Source organism: Triticum urartu, chromosome 2A, assembly GCF_056163025.1.
Source record: "Triticum urartu cultivar PI428250 chromosome 2A, HENAU_Tu73, whole genome shotgun sequence".
NCBI classification, from domain to species: domain Eukaryota; kingdom Viridiplantae; phylum Streptophyta; class Magnoliopsida; order Poales; family Poaceae; genus Triticum; species Triticum urartu.
In genome coordinates, this window is record NC_141874.1 from 29,396,826 (window position 1) to 29,415,969 (window position 19,144).

The window sequence follows — 19,144 nt, forward strand, 5'->3', positions numbered from 1 at the left end:
CACCGGAGTGCAGCACAGCTCCACGTCGCCGTCAACCATGCATCACTCCAGTTTCATGTACGCGGCACGGGAGTTGGCTCCATCAACATGTGCCATGCCAGGGTGACTGTTCCTTACCGTCAGAGAGTCCAGCAAGAGCCTTTTGAGTTGTTGACGACCACACCCTCTGCATCTCCATCCTCTCCTACAGCTGCAACAGTCGTATTTGAGGAGCCATGTCGTTTGAGTCACCAACGACCTTCCTCTCACCATTGCTGTGCGAGGCAACATTGGCTTCCACCGATCGGAACTGGTCTTCGGCGCTGCTGCTGTCCATGGGTTCAGAAGAAATCACCTCAGCGGAGCACCGGCCAGCTTCTGAGGTTAGGCTAGCCTGCAGCGACAGAGGGGCCCAGAATTAACATCGCACCACCCCACATGTGCTAATTTTAAATCAGCCCATCAGGCTCAGAGTATCTTCAACAGCCGCGCCAAAAGAGGCGCGTACGGTAAACTTAGTTTTTAGCGCGCGCTGGACGGTTTCGCGTGCTCCAGCGCGCGCGGGAAAGGGCGGCAGCTCGCGCGCTACTTTTGACCCGTCGCTTCCGGCGTGCCTAAAAATTGCGACGCTCACCACGCGCCTATCCACACTGCCACACGCATCTCATAGCTTCTTCGCCTTTCCAGCGCGTCCATCGCTTCCTCTCCTTGCCGCTCCAGCGCCCCGCCACCGACGAGCCACCATGCCGCCGCGCCGCCGAGGAGCATCGGGCTACCACGGCGTCCGCCAGCGCCCCAACGGCCGGTACTCCGTCGAGATTCGGTCCGGCGACGTCCGACTCGGCCTCGGTACGTTCCGGACCTCGCACGAGGTTGCACGCGCCTACGACGCGACGGCGTGGCGCCTGGACAAGCCGCGTCAGCAGATGAACTTCCAGGATGTCCAAACGCGCCAGCAGGCACACGACATCGCCCCTCCGCCTCGTCTTATCATGGACCAGGACCGTGCGAAGCACGCTCGGCGGTAGCGCCGCCTCCTTGTCGCCGAGGAGGACGAGCGGGCCATGGTGGAGTGGCGTCGGCGCCACCCAAAGGACGTCGCCAACGAGGAAGCCTTTTGGGCAAAGCGCCGCGAGGAGACAGCAAGGCGTCGCGCGGAGCGGTTGGACATGCGTCGGCGGAAGGCCCTGGCGTTATCGCAGTGCAAAATCGTTGAAAATGGTGGGCAGTCGATCTTTTCGTCTAATGATGACTGTTGGGAAGACATTTGGCTCGATACCTCGGGGCAGACCAACAAGGATGGCAATGATGATGATGATGATAACGATGACTGGGAATTTTTAAAAAATCGTTGCACCATAGTTTTTTATCTATCTATGCTATGAAAGTATGTAAAATATCTAAGTATCATTTTCATCTATGAATTTTATTTATCATTTTATTAAAAGAATGTACGCAATATTTAGCGCACGCTGCATTTTAGCGCGGCCGCTGGAGCTACGCACGCGCGCTCAGTTTTAACGCGGCTGCTGGAGCCAGCGTTGCCGGCCGCGTCAAATCAGGCGAAGGGCGTGTGGCAAATGAGTTTTTAGCGCGCGGCGTGTTGCGCGGCTGTTGAAGATGCTCTCATGACATGCTTGTGTATCCCCTACGCAACCCGCGGTCCACATACAAAGCTAGCACACCAGTGCATGGCACGCATGTATTTCAACTTAACAGCTACTAACGTATATGCACGAGAAAAAAAACAAGCACACATCACGGCGCTATACTGCACGGCCCGAGGTAGCGGCCTGCAGGTAGCTCGGCCACCAAAGTGCCACTCTCTTTTAGTTAGGCTACTAATATTTTTAAGTTGAATGCTTTATAATTTGTACTAAGTGTTATCTTAGTTAGAGCAATGCTATTTCAGTACAAAATTCATAGTAAACACTAAAAAATCAGCGGATTATCAAATCCACTGTAATATGTAAGACATATTTGACCAGAAAATCATAAAGTGATGTGCAAATGATTAAGTGACAAGTTCCTTGCGAACATCTTGTGTATTCTAGATTTGTTTATTTGAGTGTGTATAATCAAAGACAGCTATCAAAATATTTCATCTATCATATACTTTCGAGATCTCTAATAAGATATTTAAAAACACACACAAAGTGATATACACGACATTCATGCAATAGTTAGAAATTAATCTAAGAAGGTGTAATGTGTTCACTTTAAATATGTTTTAGGTGTAATGTGTTAAAAATGAATTATTTATTATAAAACAAAGTGTAAATTTACCATACTATATTACAATATTTTTTATTTGATAAAAATATATGTATTAAGTATTAAAAATTAGTATAAATGATTATATTTATTATGATTAATGTAGAGCCAAATATTCCAAAAAACGTACTTCAATGTCAAAAAAGCGTATTCATAAAAATATTTGGAAGAAAAAGACTTATTTGGTTGAGCCGGTCGCTCATAGCGAAATGTGTAGTTTGTACATAAACACCCTAAACTTCATAATGCACACCCATGTGTATCCTTCTCAGGTACAACAACATATATCGACCGTGCTAAAGTTATGGCAGCATTTCACACAACAAAAATAGCCACAAATGACAATAAGAGACAAGTTATTTACGGGTATCGATCGAGGTGCATGAATTGCTGATATAGAATATACAAAAGGTATTTGTATATATGAGGTCGGAGCACCTTAACCAAATAATCATTATAAAGTGTTTTTGCAAAAAGTAAATCTTAAAATCCAATTCATTATGATTGCTCCATGCAGGGGCGGGCCCAGGAATTGAGGACTGTGTATTTAAAATTTGAAAGCATATAACCTTCCTTTTGGCGCGTATAACATATTATACTAGTTATAATAAACTATATAAAAGATATCACATAATATATTATATTGATAAAAATGATCATAAGTTGGTACTATTCAACATTAAGAAGTAAAAAAATTGTTCAACAATTTATAAACGTTCTAACATTATCTATTCAAATGGCAAATTGCAAATTCTCGTGTCTAAACAATTCATAATTGACTGCAAACTAGTCTCTAGTTTCACTATAATTAAGTAGAAATGCAATTGGTCAATGGTCAAACTAATTTACTTGGTCTTATATTTCTGTACTGCAGCCCATTGAACAAGACAGGAACAAAATCGAGGCCCTGTTGTCTGAATGCAGTTCGATAGTGACAGAAAAATTCAGTTAGAACACTTTGCATAGTTGAATTCGGGGTTAAAGGATTAGTATGTGTAGTTAGCGATTATTACCTTCAAAAGTTGAATTCGGGTTGTGGCTTTGAATTGAATCAATTACTGCCCCTGATTTCTTCACGCTTGCTAACCCACCACCTATTGTAGTTTGCAGAGATCAGAAACTTTAGAATAAAAAGGCGGCGAGAGATCTGGGTTGGATTCTCCATGCGCGTCTGCGCCGCCACGCGCACCTGCGATCCATCGCCGATCAGGCGACGGGAGCTCTGGGCCCTGGCCGCCGTGCGGTGCCGTCGTGTCGATCAGTCGGTTGATGGCACGGGTCGCATGTGATGCGCAGAGAACTGGAGAACAGGGGAAGGGCGGCGCTGCCGGTTCGTGTGATCGATCGATGGTTTTTTTTTCTTAAGGTGATGATTAATCGATGGTTTTTTTTTCTGGTGTGTGCTGCAGTGATTTGGGCCATGTCGTAGTGTGGTGAGGGGGAAATACGATGGGGTGTGTCTGGTTTTGGGCTGAAATCCTTAACTATCACGTTCTCGGCTATTAGTATCGTTTTTTCCTTATAAAACCCAGTATTTATACTATATATACCTATTTTTTGGACGAAAATAATGGGTATTCAAGTGAATATCCTTGAATTGAGGTGGGCCCACCCCTGGCTCCATGCCGCATGATTTCTCCTGACCTCGTTAAGCATTTGTCATTGTTGTCTTCGACTGCAACAACTAACCATGTCGCATCCTGGTTTCGTGAAGAGCTAGCCGATGACTCCGATGCAATTTCGATATCCTTATCAATCATCTTTTTTCCTGACAAAAGTCTTATGACCGAAGATCCTTCACATATTGATCTAGGTCGAACATCCCGCTTCTCCCTAATATTTGTCCCTATCACACACTTTTGAGGCTCTTGGGTCTCATTTGTCCCTCCATTTACTCTACATCCATAATGAATTTTACATCAGTCATATTATAATGATTAGTAAAAATAATACAATAAATTTTAAATCATTTATTATATTTTAAATCCCAGTGAAAATCCTTGCAATGTATATGCCTAAACACTTATCTTTTACCAATTTTTTTACTTTTCATATTTACTAAAGTATGATGTATCTCTACTCTTATAAAAAGCACAGTTGGTGATGATAGTGTGTCTGCCATCTGTCGTTTTCGGCCTCCCGGTCTGCATCGAACGCGTGTGAGCCAAGTTTTGGAAAATTTGCAAAATGACGCCCGCACTGCACCCCACATTTACACAAAGTCCCTCAGTTTCTATCTCCAGCCCTCCCACCCAATCCATCCAATCACGGCTCCTATCTACCACTCCGGTGCTGGCGCCGTCCGCCGCCAAACCTCTCATGCCTCCTCCGCCCGCTCCCATCCACGGCGGTGTAGCCACCCGCCACATACTACTCCTTCTCCTTCCCCGATGACACACTTCACAAGAAGGTTGTCCCCTTCAAGTACGACCCTCTCCCAAAGGACCTTCATGACGTCTTAGCGGCAGCGCCACCCACAAGCTCCACCGCCATCCCATCCCACCACAGAAGTGCTGACAAGATTCCTCGCATGGCCTAGCCCTATATGGTCATCGCCACTACTGTTTGCTCCTTCCCCGCCCCCTCTGCATCCCTCATTCAGTTCAGCCATGACCACTCGTTTCCACAACCAGCCCCCTTGTCTGTTTGGGCCGCGATGTGGCCGCCGCCTCATGGAAAGACATCATTGTTGTTTCTCTGCAAGGTAGCCGGCCTCCTCCTCTCTAATTTTTTGGCATTGTGCATTCAGCGTCCTCCGCATAAATTAGTGACAGTTTCTGCAAATGTACTCCTGCAGATTTGATGCCACTGGTTGATTAGTGCGTGAAGTTGGATATATTTGACAGCAAGTTGATGGCTATTGTGCTTATTTCGGTATTATAATAGATTCAGGGATGTTTATTATTCCAGTATTATAAGTTGATACCATGGTATTAGATATCCTGCTGCTAGAATAGCTTATGAAAACGCTTTGGCGTGACTTATATTTCTATAGTTGTATTGGTGGGCACTGGGCAGCCATCATATGTGCAGAGCAAGGTTGTTGGAAGTTACCAATATGTGTGTTGTTTGACCGATGAGGTCTCGAGAAAAGAATTATTGTATGGGTTTCAGATAAGGGAGATACACATGGACAATGGTGAAATCCCTGAATTAAGTAAATTCATTATGAGAGTTAGTGCTCTGTTATGTGCAATCTAAATAATCTTAATTTGTTCTTTCATTTCCTCGTGAGATTACTTATAATGTCTGCATGATGCAGTTCCGTGCCCTTCATCCACCATTGTCCTGGTTTCAACGGCAAGCAACTTATTGCTATTACACGATTATTTATTTTACTCATCGGTGCAACTGGAGTTTTAGATGGCACAATTAAAAAATCTACAAAAACCTTACTTTGCGGTTAGTCTTACAGTTTTCCTTCTTTTCATTCTAGCTTTCGCATATACTCTGTTTACTAGCATGGGGAGGGAATTTTTCCGCAAAAAAAAGCATGGAGAGGGAATTGAAAGAAACTGCCCGATGCTTGATCTCCGTAACGATGCATTTTTTTGGCAAATCTTTACTCCAATGGAGTCACTGAGGTTGAAGTAGGAGAGGAAGAAAAAACACATCATTGCATATTTGGGTTTAGTGATAAACTGATAATGCTTCCATATGTTCTTGATCCCCAGATGCGACTTACCTCTATATGCACTTTTCTTACTGGTGGGTGCAGGAGCCTAGGCCACCCACGTGAAGACAATGGCGTTAGCCACGTCATCGAGGTCGAGGGGTCCTCAAGCCAATCCTGGCCCTCGCCGGCGTCAGCGGCCCCGTCCTTCTCCATGGGGTCAGTTAGTCAATCTCGGTCATCCGATTCATCTCCGTCGAGTATGTCACTGGTGCGGAAGCTGCGTCGGACAACAACAACGCGAGCTCATCGCTAGCTCATATGAGTCTTTGGTCGAAGCCCTCCTGCCGCAGCTCTCCGCATGTTTCTTAGACAAAGGGAAAGACGAATGCCGGTGTCAGCAAGGTTGTTATCCCATCTCTCTATCTCTCTCTGATCTGTGTTGCTATTGTTGTCTGAGTGAAGTGACTGTTGTTATTGTAAGAATAGAAGTGAGCTGCTGATTTTGAATAAAATTGACTTGCTTGCAGATTCTTGTACGGGCAGAAGAAAGATAGAATTGACCTTGTGTACGGACTGTTGTATGGATGTCGATGGCCATCACCCATCAAAGGAAGGTGACGCCAGATGTTGTGGAGGTGACGCACTCTGCCGGTGAGGAGCTTCGAAGACGGTGGTGGCTGACGAGCAAAGTCTGCTCGTTGAGGAGGTCATCCACCGTCATGCACATTCCTGGCTTTGGAACAACTTGGACTTATTTGATTTGGTTCAGTTCGATTTGATTTGGTAGTTGTGGTGGTGTTAAATTATCAGCCGCCGCATTTTTTTGGCAGATCTTTACTCCAATGGAGTCACTGAGGTTGAAGTAGGACAGGAAGAAAAAACACATCATTGCATATTTGGGTTTAGTGATAAACTGATAATGCTTCCATATGTTCTTGATCCCCAGATACGACTTACCTCTATATGCACTTTTCTTGCTGGTGGGACATAACTAGAACTAATATTTTGTGTGGAACATAATTAGAACTAATTTTGTGTTTGGTTTTACCATGTTTTAATTGTTGAATTTTTTTATAATTTGATGCCCCTTTTTTCCTTAACAATTTACTATTTGTCCTTCGTGTGATGCTCATGTTGCATTGTTCAGCGACTGCTTCTGGATTACAGGAAGAAGTTGGAGTAAATCCTTGTGTTTGGCTTCAATTTTTTTGGTTTGGATATCTACCCAACATTAAAACTGACTGTTGTACAAGGGAAGTTCCATATTTGCGAGATAATTTTCTATAATGCAGAACTGTAAGAATAACCCTAGAACCATCTTTACAACCTGATGTTACTTAATAATAAATAATGAGTTAACTATATAAGAAGATTTAAATGCTTAGCTTTTCATGCCTTTAGTTAGAAATTGATGTGTGATTTCAAGGCTCGTACTGACTTTTCGTTATCCTGCTTTTCCTCTTAAAGGCTAGAGAGAAATCATTCAAGAAAGCTTCATAGTTATGTAAGTGTTCAGATTTTTTTTGCTAATGATTATTTACCTCTGTTTGCATGATGTTATGTAATTGATTCTCTCTCTTTTTCTTTCTTTTCCACGTCTAAAAACTGCAGATATTGACTGTGAGATGAAATTGTCATTGTTCATAATTTAAATGTTTGACACAAGGCCGGAGCCTAGAATGCTAGCTTCTTAATGCTACTTGACGGGTTGCCATGTCGATGTTTCCCCTTTTAGACGGAGATGGTCATGTCAAAGGTGTCAATGGCAAGGTTCTTCGCCATGTTAGGCCTCTCCTCTGCCTACCTCATGAAGATACGCCACCAATACATTGAGTTTCCACTGGTTATACTTCTTTACCGATGTAAAGTAGTTAACTGATGGTTTTGTTGTATACTCTTTGGGAAGCCATTGATCTGGTACTACATAGACTGAGGACGAGCTGAAGAAAATGTGAGCCATGGGAGGAGAGATTTACTGGAGCAAGGTGAACAACGGTGGCAGTGACCAGATAGGAGACGCAGGGAATGAATGTTTTCTCGTTCTTAGTGCTTTGGCTGTTGTACACTAAAGTGGATGGGAGATCTGCAAGTTAAAGTAAATATCATGGTATTCCTCTCATGCACCTTGTCGCATATACCCTCATAACCTCTGTAGCTCTGCCCTTACCGTTCGTTGTCTTATCTGTTCCTGACAAGTATTGACTTCTCTTTCACTTCCTTGCTTGTATATACATGCTATGATGTATTGTAATATGGATTGGATTTCATATACATGTACTATATTGATTTTAAGTGTTGCACACATGGTTCTTGGTCGTGTTCTTCTGATCTAACGACTCTGCACCTAATTGATACGACAACATTTCTTGTTCATGCTGTAACTATCATCATGCTTTAAGTAATTTTATTTACTGATGTGAATGCACTCATGATCTGTGTGGCTTTGTGTTAAAGTGTTCCAATATTATTTTTGTGTTGTTATCAAGTAGGTAGTTCTGTGTATTTTTGTATTTTTTATGGCAATTTCTTTGACCTCGTGGATGATTCAAATCCATATAGCTTGTGAGGTGATGGCAGTCTTCGGCGGCATTTTAGTCTGTATAAGTTCAAATGTCTTTCCTATAGAGAAATAAAATGCAGTTCACTTAATTTTCAGAATAACAACTCTTGGTGACTACTATTTATGAATTGCATATAATCCTTTGCAATTTTTGAATAGTTAACACAAGGTATTCGTTCATATCCTTAATTGTTCCATTGTGATGGTACTTGCATTACTCTTTGTTTGCAGATATATTCTTTTATGATTTGTTCATAATAATTTCTTGAGGACAACAATTTAGGTGGAAGATATGCTATAGACTAGGTGGTAATAATGCCCAACATTTACAACTGCAAAACTCTTAATAAATGTCTTGATAATCTCAAATAATAAACTACTGATTATTTTTCCCGACATTCAGAAATGCATAGTGAGCTGCACGTTTGGGTCACCATGTTGGAGTTGCTTTTAAATGATTCAAGAATATCATCAATCCTGAGAATAGAGGGGATCGGAGTTAGGGAGGCGTTTTGTTAACATTTACACCTGATTTTTATTTATTAGTAAATAGGGGCGGGTTAACATTATTTTCTCTTGTTAAAGCATTTTTCAACCCGTGGCAATGCACGGGCACTCAACTAGTGAGATGTAATGAGAGGCGCACCTCTCATGTTTACACACAACAGTTACAGTAGCAGGTGATGAAACCCCCTTTCCTGTGCGCTACGGTGCGGAGGATCGCCTAGGTCTGCGCGCGGAGGTAGAGGATGGCCAGATCTGGATTGGATCGCCCAGGGCCTGCGAGCGGCGGTCCGCACCGGTCGGGTTGGCGTGTGCTCGCCGAGTTCCTGCATGCGGCTTGACCAATTCATCTCTAGTAGTGTTTGCTTTGGGCTCATGTTGCACTGTGGCGCTGGTGGCCTCAGATCCTTGGATTGTTGGTGGAAGACTCGGCTCCGGGCGAAAATCATGCATCGACCCTGTCGTTGCCGGCGGTAACGGCGTCCACGGATGTCGTCTTCCTCCTTGGAGGTATCGTTGTGGAGCCGTTCCCTTCCTTCCCAATAGTGTGAGATCTCCTGGTGAAAACCTAAGATCGGGCAGTGCCAGATCGGGTGACGGTGGAGTCCTCAACTTCGTTTTCCTCCTTGGAGGCGTCACCTTGGTGATCCCGCTGAGGGGTTCTGATGGTGTTCGCGTTTGATGGTAGAGCTTTGGTTGTGGTGCTGCCGACGGGTCATTTTCTTTCTTTTCTTTTTGCGCTGCCTTTGCGGTGCTTTCCTCCTCTGAGGACTCTTGTAACACCTTCTTCTCATCAATGAATTTGGCAGTTCTCCTGCCAACATTCAAAAAAAAAAATGAAACCCCCAGATTCTGGAACATTTTCCCTTCAATGAAAATGCGGGTAGGCCTCTTTGGGAGGCATAATTAAGCATTTCAATGATTCTTTTCAACCACGTACCCAAGTGCAACTCATATTTTTGTTACTTTTAGCGTTTTTGAGTTGTTTGTAAATTGCCATCCCTAATCCCATTCCACTACCCATTAATCAATCAAAAAGCTAATTGTCAGTGAAAATCGAACGGTAACCTTCCTCGCCTGATCTGAATGAACTTTTGTGAATCAGAGAAAATCTTGAGCGTCATTTTTGAAATAAATAAATACTGATAAGACCACAGCGTTCTACAATCTCCATTGGAAATTGTCAAGTTATATTATTACTCATTATATTGTTGCACATCACAAGTTTTGCTGTCCGGAAAGATGATCATTTTTCTTCCGGAGGTAGAAGAAGGCCTCGTGCTACTCGCTCATTTTGCCCCGTTGTTTAAGCAATGCCGCAAGATTTTCAACGCCAGCCAGCTCACGCCGTTGAGCTCGTGGTCTGCGTCGGTCAGCGGCGTCCTCTCGCCGGCCCGGAAGAGGAACGCCTTGTCGCAGCGCACCGGCGTGCCACCAACCTGCTCCAGCAGGGTGGCCGCCTCCGTCAGCATGTCCTCGTCCCCGCCTGCGGCCAACTCCCTGGCGGCGCGCCCCAGCCGGCGCACGGTCAAGGCGTAGTCCTTGGCGCACTGTTCCAGAACCAGCCGCCGCCGGGGCGACGTCTCGGCGGCCTGCAGCCGGGCGATGCGGTCGCCGGTGGCCTTGGCGGTCGCCCCGGCGATCCTCACCGCGATGACGACGAGGCCGAGCTCGTCGGCCGTCGCACTCGCCGGGTCCGCCCCCAGCGTCTTCACGCACAAGTCGTAGTCGTGCGCGGCCTCCCAGGAGCCGGTGGCGACGAGCGTGCACGTGTCCTCCAGCGTGCTCGCCCTCGCCGTGCGCGCGTGCTGCGCGAGGAGCAGGAGGACGAGGGCGGAGGAGAGAGCTTGGAGAGCAGCCATGGTCGTCGTCGTCTGATTTGTTTCTCTCTCAGACTCGACCTATATATACTGTAAGACGTACGTAGGAGTAATTAGATTGGTGGCGCTGTAAATTTGTGTTTATCCTTTCAAACGTTTCCATTCGTTGCTCATGCATCAAACTCTTTTACTAGTTACATCACATTGAACAAAAACCGAATGTAATAAATTTTTGACAAATGTAATTAAGAATGGTGAGTAAGAAATTCACCACATATTAACCATGTGTATTAATCATTGCAATATTAGTAAATATTTCTGACGCCCAAGAGCCTACTGAACATATAATTTCTTGAGAATCTAGACAAAACAAAAGACCCGATTTATACTAGCAACACTAGTTAAAATGGGCATTTGTGTCCCAAATGAACGGAACCGCCTGTAATAACCCTACCACATGGTTTTATTTTTCACCGAGACGGTTATTAAAAGGAAATCGCCTACAAAAATTAACTCGGGCGGCTCAAAAAGAAAAGAAATGAAATGAAACAGCTTGCAGGCTAGTATTGGGCCACAACCCATTTTCACAATTGAACCCTATCTTTCCGTCCCTCAAATCCCACCCCCGCTAGTTTCCTATCTCTTTTTCTATGCCGTTTGTGGCTATTCCGATCTCTTTCAGTTAGCTCTTGATGAGTGATCTTTTATATTGTGAGACCGGTTGACTTTGTCAGACTATTTGCTTTTATTAATAAGATGGCCGCATGCATCTTTCTGATGCAGAGGCCGGGGGATAACCTCCTTTTCGAAGAAAAAAATCCCACCCCCGCAGTCACTCCCCCCCTCTGTTATCTTCCCCCCTTCCTTCTTGCCTTGCAAATCCGTCCCTTCTCTCGTGCATCGATCTCGGAGGGTTTAGGTGACCTTGGGCTGCACCGTCGTGAGGAAGCCATGGTGGTCAAGCCGCCGCATCAGAGCTCGCCTTCCGCCCTACCATCTAATCATGTGTTGTTAAGATACAATCAGCTAGGTAGATTGCACTAGTTAGTATGTGATGTTGGCTAGGTGATTCGAACTTGTGTTGACATATTTTCTTAAGGGGTCGGCTGGATGTCAGGTGACTCAATTTATAATTTGGGTAAGTCACTCTTTGATCTACCTTTAGATCAATGGACAGAACATTCATCTACAACGAAAAATGGCTGACCTAAATAATCATTTTTTAGGGGTAGCTAGGTCAGTCATTATTTAGGCCGACCTAAATAATCTATCAGTCGATTTTGTCATATTGCCTTCCTAATCAGCAATCCGAGGGCCTGACTTGAGCAGTATGCATGGCCAATTTTCAGCTACTTTGCTCCCACAGTTTGTGTGCCCGTTTCAAACTGGCGGTGCCAGCACTATAACCTATGATGTCCAGTTCAAAAAAAAACTATGATGCAAGCACAAAGTATTTCTAAATATTTAACTATTTTCTTAATTTATGCAGGGAAAATGCTTGTATCGAGAGAGGTTTGCTCAAAATACTGTGCAGTCAATTGACCACACAGCCAAAGTGTGGCTTCGCCACTGGCCGGTTGTAGCATGAAACGTCCGCATGCTTGGTCTAAGAGCAAGATAAAAATAACTAACATGTCCACTTTACTAATCGTGAGCTCGTTTTTTTTCTTTTTATTGTTTAGACGAGGATACATGTACATCTGCCTATATAAAATTGTTCTTTTTTTTGCATTGAACCTATATTTAATTGCTGAATATACTTATGGTGCATGTGATTTGCAGATGAGTCGCCACGTATGTATAGTTTCGGCCAGCTAATCATGGGAGTAGATTAACCCTAATTAAAACAAACACAAATTTTAAAAGGGAAAATGTTACACAACTACAACTTGGCATTGGTATTACCATTGAAGATGAATAGATTGGAAGTTTTTCCACAAAAAAGAGAGGAAAGAAAGTGGAAAAGTATTAAAAAACGAGTAAGCAAATAATGTAGTAGTCTTTTCGTAAAAAAATATTCTAAGGAATTAATTAGTCGCATTGGTATTACCTTTAAGAACAAAGAAAATGAAAAACAAAATAAATAACGATAAAATTTGCCCACAATTAAGAAAAAAATTGCACTTCCTAATATCATGCCAAAATAATCTTATAATAGAGGAATTTTGCAAAAAGGAAATTTTTAAGAATGAATTAGTAGCATTTGTATTAGCCTTAAAATAAACAAAAGAAATAAAAACTGAAAAAAGCAAAATAATGAATTTTTCTAAGAAAGAATGAATTAGTGACATTGGTATTATCCTTTAAGTAGGAAGAAAATAAAAAATTAAATACAAATAATGTTAAAATTATCACAATCTACAATTGTGTATAATATGCAAGAATAAGCATATACTACTGGACTTTTTGGAAAAAATAAGTTCCCTAAGTAGGAAGGAATAGTGGCATTGGTATTAAACTAAAAAGGAAAAAAGAAACAAAATCAAAATAATGAAGTTATCTAAGAAATACTGAACTTGTGGCACTTGTATTACGTTGAAGTAGAAAGAAAATAAAAAAAATACAAATCAAGATAAAATGTGCAAAACTCGCGGTTTTGTATAATATGCAAGAATAAACATATAATAGTGATTTTTTTGCAAACAATAAGTTCCATAAGAAGGAAGCAAATAGTGGCATTGGTATTACCCTTAAAAAGAAACAAACACTAAAACACAATAATAAAAAGTAAAAAAGTTTTCTAGGGAAGAATGAATTAGTGGCACTGGTATTACCCTTTAAAAAATAAAATAAAAAGCTAAACTAATAATAACAAAATTTGCACACATTGTACACATAAATTATGTTCTAAAAATTTATGCAAGAATAAGCATGTAATATTGGAATTTCCGTAAAAAAGTTCTCTAAATGAAATAAATTAGTGCCATTGGTATTACTCTTAAAGGATAAAGAAAATTATTTTTAAAAAGAAATAATGACAAAAAAAATTCCAAAATATGCATCAAAATTTACTTTTTTATAATATGCTAGAATAAACATATAATAACGAATATTTCACAAAAATAAAGTTCCAAAGAAGTAATGAATTAGTGGCATTGGTATTACACGTAAATAAGGAAGAGAATAAATAAAACTCAAACATAATCAAAACAATGAATTAATCTAAGAAATAGTGAATTAGTGACATTGGTATTACCCTTTGAGAGGAAAGGGGATAAAAACAAAAAGAAATAATGGTAAAATTTGCACACAATTTACACAGTAATTGCATTTATTATAATATGCAAGATTAGACATGCAAAAGTGAAGTTTTCGCAAAAACATGTTTTCTAAAATGAAACAAATTAGTATCATTGGTATTACCCTTAAAAAAGAAAATAATAATAATAACAATAATAATAATAAATTGCACACAATTTACAAAAAATGCATTTTTTAGAATATGCAATAATAAGCATATAAAAGTGGTTTCATAGAACAAAAGTTTCCTAAAAAGGAATAAATTAGTGACATTGGTATTGACTTTAAAGAAGAAACAAAATGAAACAAAAACTAAACAAAAATAAAATTAATGATATTTTTCTAAGGAAGAATGAATTAGTGACAATGGTATTACCTTTAAAAAAGAAATAAAATGAAACAAAATCAAAATAATGAAGTTTTCGAAGATAGAATGAATTAGTGACATTGGTAGAAACAAAATGAAACAAAAATTAAAATAAAATCAAAATATTAAAGTTTTCTTAGAAAGAATGAACTAGAGACATTTACAGGACATAATAAAGAAGGCAGGGAGAAGAGACAACGAAACACGCTCGGACTCGTACATTCACATGATGGAGAAAATTCGCAAAATTAATTTTTTTAATTTATATGAAGATGAGCTTTGCTCGCTTGATCTCAATTACTCTGCACTAGCAAGCCCCATAACGATCTCGGCGGCCGCGTCACCTGTCCTGCACGCACTGGCTGCAAGTTGCATGCATGCACGTGGTAGTGTAGGTGTGTGTGCATAGTTTAGGAAAAAGAATTTGACTGACCCTAATTGTCGTCTTTTCAGTCGCGTGATGTATAGCTAAAGCGTTTTTTTAAAACACTTGTGTGGAATGGAGGATAAAGGTCGAGGGTACACGAAAACGAGGATCACTGCCCAGGGGTGCACATCCATCACGAAGTACCACAGGAGAATATCCGGTACTCCCAACTCCTAGGGTGCTCCCCGGGCTCCAAACTGGTAGGACATTTGTAAATGTTCAAAAAATTCAGAAAAAAAATCCAGCACACAGACACAACATCATTGTATGTTGTCACAAAATTTGAAATCAAAATCTGAAACATAGCTTGAGAAACATAAATGACAAATTCGACAGTAGATAGTACACAACATAAGTTAGGCTTTAGATTTGACCCATTATCACATTTATGCCAATATTGTTATTTTTCTATCTCGAGCAATGTTTTGAATTTTGATTTGAATTTTTTTACAACATAAGTTGATGTTGTGTCAATGTGCTAGATTGTTTTTAGAAATTTTTGAACATTTAAAAATGTGCTACCGAGTTTGGAGCACTGGGAGCACCCTAAGGGTGGGAGTATCAGATATTCTCCCGAAGTATCAATTCGGCCATGACAATGGAGCCCGCAGGGACACTGCTTCCGTAGGCGTGTGCGAATTTAGCTGTCAGGGATGACGCATCAAAGATGACTACGCTGTTTGACAAGATAAAAACACAATTTATAGTACTAAACCATAAAGCAACTTTCATTGCCAAAATGGCCTTTGGTGGCCGAGCTACCTGCAGGCTGGAATCAGCCCCGTCAGTGCTCGTTACGATCGGTGCGAACCGTGCATGACATTCCCGTATATTAACTGTATTCGTAGAAGAAAAATACGGATTTATGGTTATCCAACTTGCGTTATCATGCAAATACGGTCACTTCGCTCGTATCTAGCCGTATAGCCTGCCCATGTGACGCGCCAGCCTGACGGAGGCCCACCTGTCAGTGGCTAGGAGTGCACAAGGGGTTGGGTGACTCTAGCACACCGTTTTTCTTTTCAGAAAAGTCCCTACGTAATTTATTTAATGACGCAAAAGACGTCAAATATAATGAAAAAAGGATGAGGTAGATTGGGTTCGAACCAACAACCTGTTTTTTTTACGGCATCGAACCAACAACCTGTTAATTAAACAATTACATCCATCCCACCAGTGCTGCCCGATGTTGTACATGCACAACTAAAATCTATTTGATTACACACAAAAGCACGTCAAGTTATTCTAAAAAAACATGTCAAGTTTGTCCAGGTTAATCAGATAAATAGACGCACATGTCTAATTGATAATTTAGGGGTGGGGCCACTAGTCGGTGTGATACTAACAACATGTTAGGCTAACCAGGTAACTAGACTAATCTACACAGGGCCCATCTGTCAGTGGGTCAACCAAAAATTTGTAACTTGGGCGCATGGATAATTCCGCAGGGAAAAAAGGGGCCCGATGGATTCCATTCGCCGACCTCAAGTGTGAAACCGCAGGAGCTAACCACTACACCAAATACCTATAATTGTCTAAAAGATAAACAATAAATTTTATATTTGGCAATGGAACTACTCGTATTCGGGCTTTTTCTCCTGGACCAAATTTCTGATAACAGATCGGTTACTAGAAATTTTTGTGGTCACCAGAAAACTATGTTATTACCTGAATTTTTTAATTTAAATGACAGAAACCATGTCAAATATATATCTCTCATATGCATACAGTATCAGAACGAAAATGAATTGAACTTGCGATTTTTCAAATTTGAATTTCATTTGAATTTTTGGGACAAAAAGGTGAGATTTTTTGGAACCGGTTTTCTGGCTGAACGTGGGGAAAAATGGAATATAAAAAGAATCTGCGTCCATATTAAAGAAGGCACATCCCTTTATAGTCACGAATATGTAGCTAGTGCGTGTGCGTATACGATGTCTAGAGTTTAATTCTCCTCAAATATTCTTTGCGATTAAGTTGTACCCACATGTGTTATTGAAGGGCTACTGCTTAATTAAATACAAAACAAGGGGTGTTTCTGTAAAATAAAAATATGCGCGCCTCGTTCAAGCTGTTCCCAATCATTGACAATGGGCATAGCCACGCTGACATGCCACATCAGCGCAGGATACGTCTGAATACAAGCAAAGTGACCGTATTTGCGTAAGGACGCAAGTTAGATGACCATAAATTCGTATTTTTAAAATTTTAGCATCAAACTGAACATTGAACGTAAGTTATATGACTGCAGTTGATATTATCTCTTTTGATATTCTGCGCGGGCTCAGTACACCAGCAAACACCGGAGTGCAGCACAGCTCCACGTCGCCGTCAACCATGCATCACTCCAGTTTCATGTACGCGGCACGGGAGTTGGCTCCATCAACATGTGCCATGCCAGGGTGACTGTTCCTTACCGTCAGAGAGTCCAGCAAGAGCCTTTTGAGTTGTTGACGACCACACCCTCTGCATCTCCATCCTCTCCTACAGCTGCAGCAGTCGTATTTGAGGAGCCATGTCGTTTGAGTCACCAACGACCTTCCTCTCACCATTGCTGTGCGAGGCAACATTGGCTTCCACCGATCGGAACTGGTCTTCGGCGCTGCTGCTGTCCATGGGTTCAGAAGAAATCACCTCAGCGGAGCACCGGCCAGCTTCTGAGGTTAGGCTAGCCTGCAGCGACAGAGGGGCCCAGAATTAACATCGCACCACCCCACATGTGCTAATTTTAAATCAGCCCATCAGGCTCAGAGTATCTTCAACAGCCGCGCCAAAAGAGGCGCGTACGGTAAACTTAGTTTTTAGCGCGCGCTGGACGGTTTCGCGTGCTCCAGCGCGCGCGGGAAAGGGCGGCAGCTCGCGCGCTACTTTTGACCCGTCGCTTCCGGCGTGCCTAAAAATTGCGACGCTCACCACGCGCCTATCCACACTGCCACACGCATCTCATAGCTTCTTCGCCTTTCCAGCGCGTCCATCGCTTCCTCTCCTTGCCGCTCCAGCGCCCCGCCACCGACGAGCCACCATGCCGCCGCGCCGCCGAGGAGCATCGGGCTACCACGGCGTCCGCCAGCGCCCCAACGGCCGGTACTCCGTCGAGATTCGGTCCGGCGACGTCCGACTCGGCCTCGGTACGTTCCGGACCTCGCACGAGGTTGCACGCGCCTACGACGCGACGGCGTGGCGCCTGGACAAGCCGCGTCAGCAGATGAACTTCCAGGATGTCCAAACGCGCCAGCAGGCACACGACATCGCCCCTCCGCCTCGTCTTATCATGGACCAGGACCGTGCGAAGCACGCTCGGCGGTAGCGCCGCCTCCTTGTCGCCGAGGAGGACGAGCGGGCCATGGTGGAGTGGCGTCGGCGCCACCCAAAGGACGTCGCCAACGAGGAAGCCTTTTGGGCAAAGCGCCGCGAGGAGACAGCAAGGCGTCGCGCGGAGCGGTTGGACATGCGTCGGCGGAAGGCCCTGGCGTTATCGCAGTGCAAAATCGTTGAAAATGGTGGGCAGTCGATCTTTTCGTCTAATGATGACTGTTGGGAAGACATTTGGCTCGATACCTCGGGGCAGACCAACAAGGATGGCAATGATGATGATGATGATAACGATGACTGGGAATTTTTAAAAAATCGTTGCACCATAGTTTTTTATCTATCTATGCTATGAAAGTATGTAAAATATCTAAGTATCATTTTCATCTATGAATTTTATTTATCATTTTATTAAAAGAATGTACGCAATATTTAGCGCACGCTGCATTTTAGCGCGGCCGCTGGAGCTACGCACGCGCGCTCAGTTTTAACGCGGCTGCTGGAGCCAGCGTTGCCGGCCGCGTCAAATCAGGCGAAGGGCGTGTGGCAAATGAGTTTTTAGCGCGCGGCGTGTTGCGCGGCTGTTGAAGATGCTCTCATGACATGCTTGTGTATCCCCTACGCAACCCGCGGTCCACATACAAAGCTAGCACACCAGTGCATGGCACGCATGTATTTCAACTTAACAGCTACTAACGTATATGCACGAGAAAAAAAACAAGCACACATCACGGCGCTATACTGCACGGCCCGAGGTAGCGGCCTGCAGGTAGCTCGGCCACCAAAGTGCCACTCTCTTTTAGTTAGGCTACTAATATTTTTAAGTTGAATGCTTTATAATTTGTACTAAGTGTTATCTTAGTTAGAGCAATGCTATTTCAGTACAAAATTCATAGTAAACACTAAAAAATCAGCGGATTATCAAATCCACTGTAATATGTAAGACATATTTGACCAGAAAATCATAAAGTGATGTGCAAATGATTAAGTGACAAGTTCCTTGCGAACATCTTGTGTATTCTAGATTTGTTTATTTGAGTGTGTATAA

General features: G+C 42.7%; 3 pseudogenes; 2 read left to right on the forward strand and 1 right to left on the reverse strand.

The window, feature by feature from the left end:
- The first annotated feature begins 722 nt into the window (after positions 1 to 722).
- LOC147983163 (uncharacterized) lies at positions 723 to 1,364 on the forward strand (annotated as a pseudogene).
- Positions 1,365 to 10,305: 8,941 nt separating this feature from the next.
- LOC147983164 (uncharacterized) lies at positions 10,306 to 10,871 on the reverse strand (annotated as a pseudogene).
- A 6,938-nt stretch (positions 10,872 to 17,809) lies between these two features.
- On the forward strand, positions 17,810 to 18,451 carry LOC147983165 (uncharacterized; annotated as a pseudogene).
- The last annotated feature ends 693 nt before the right edge of the window (positions 18,452 to 19,144 follow it).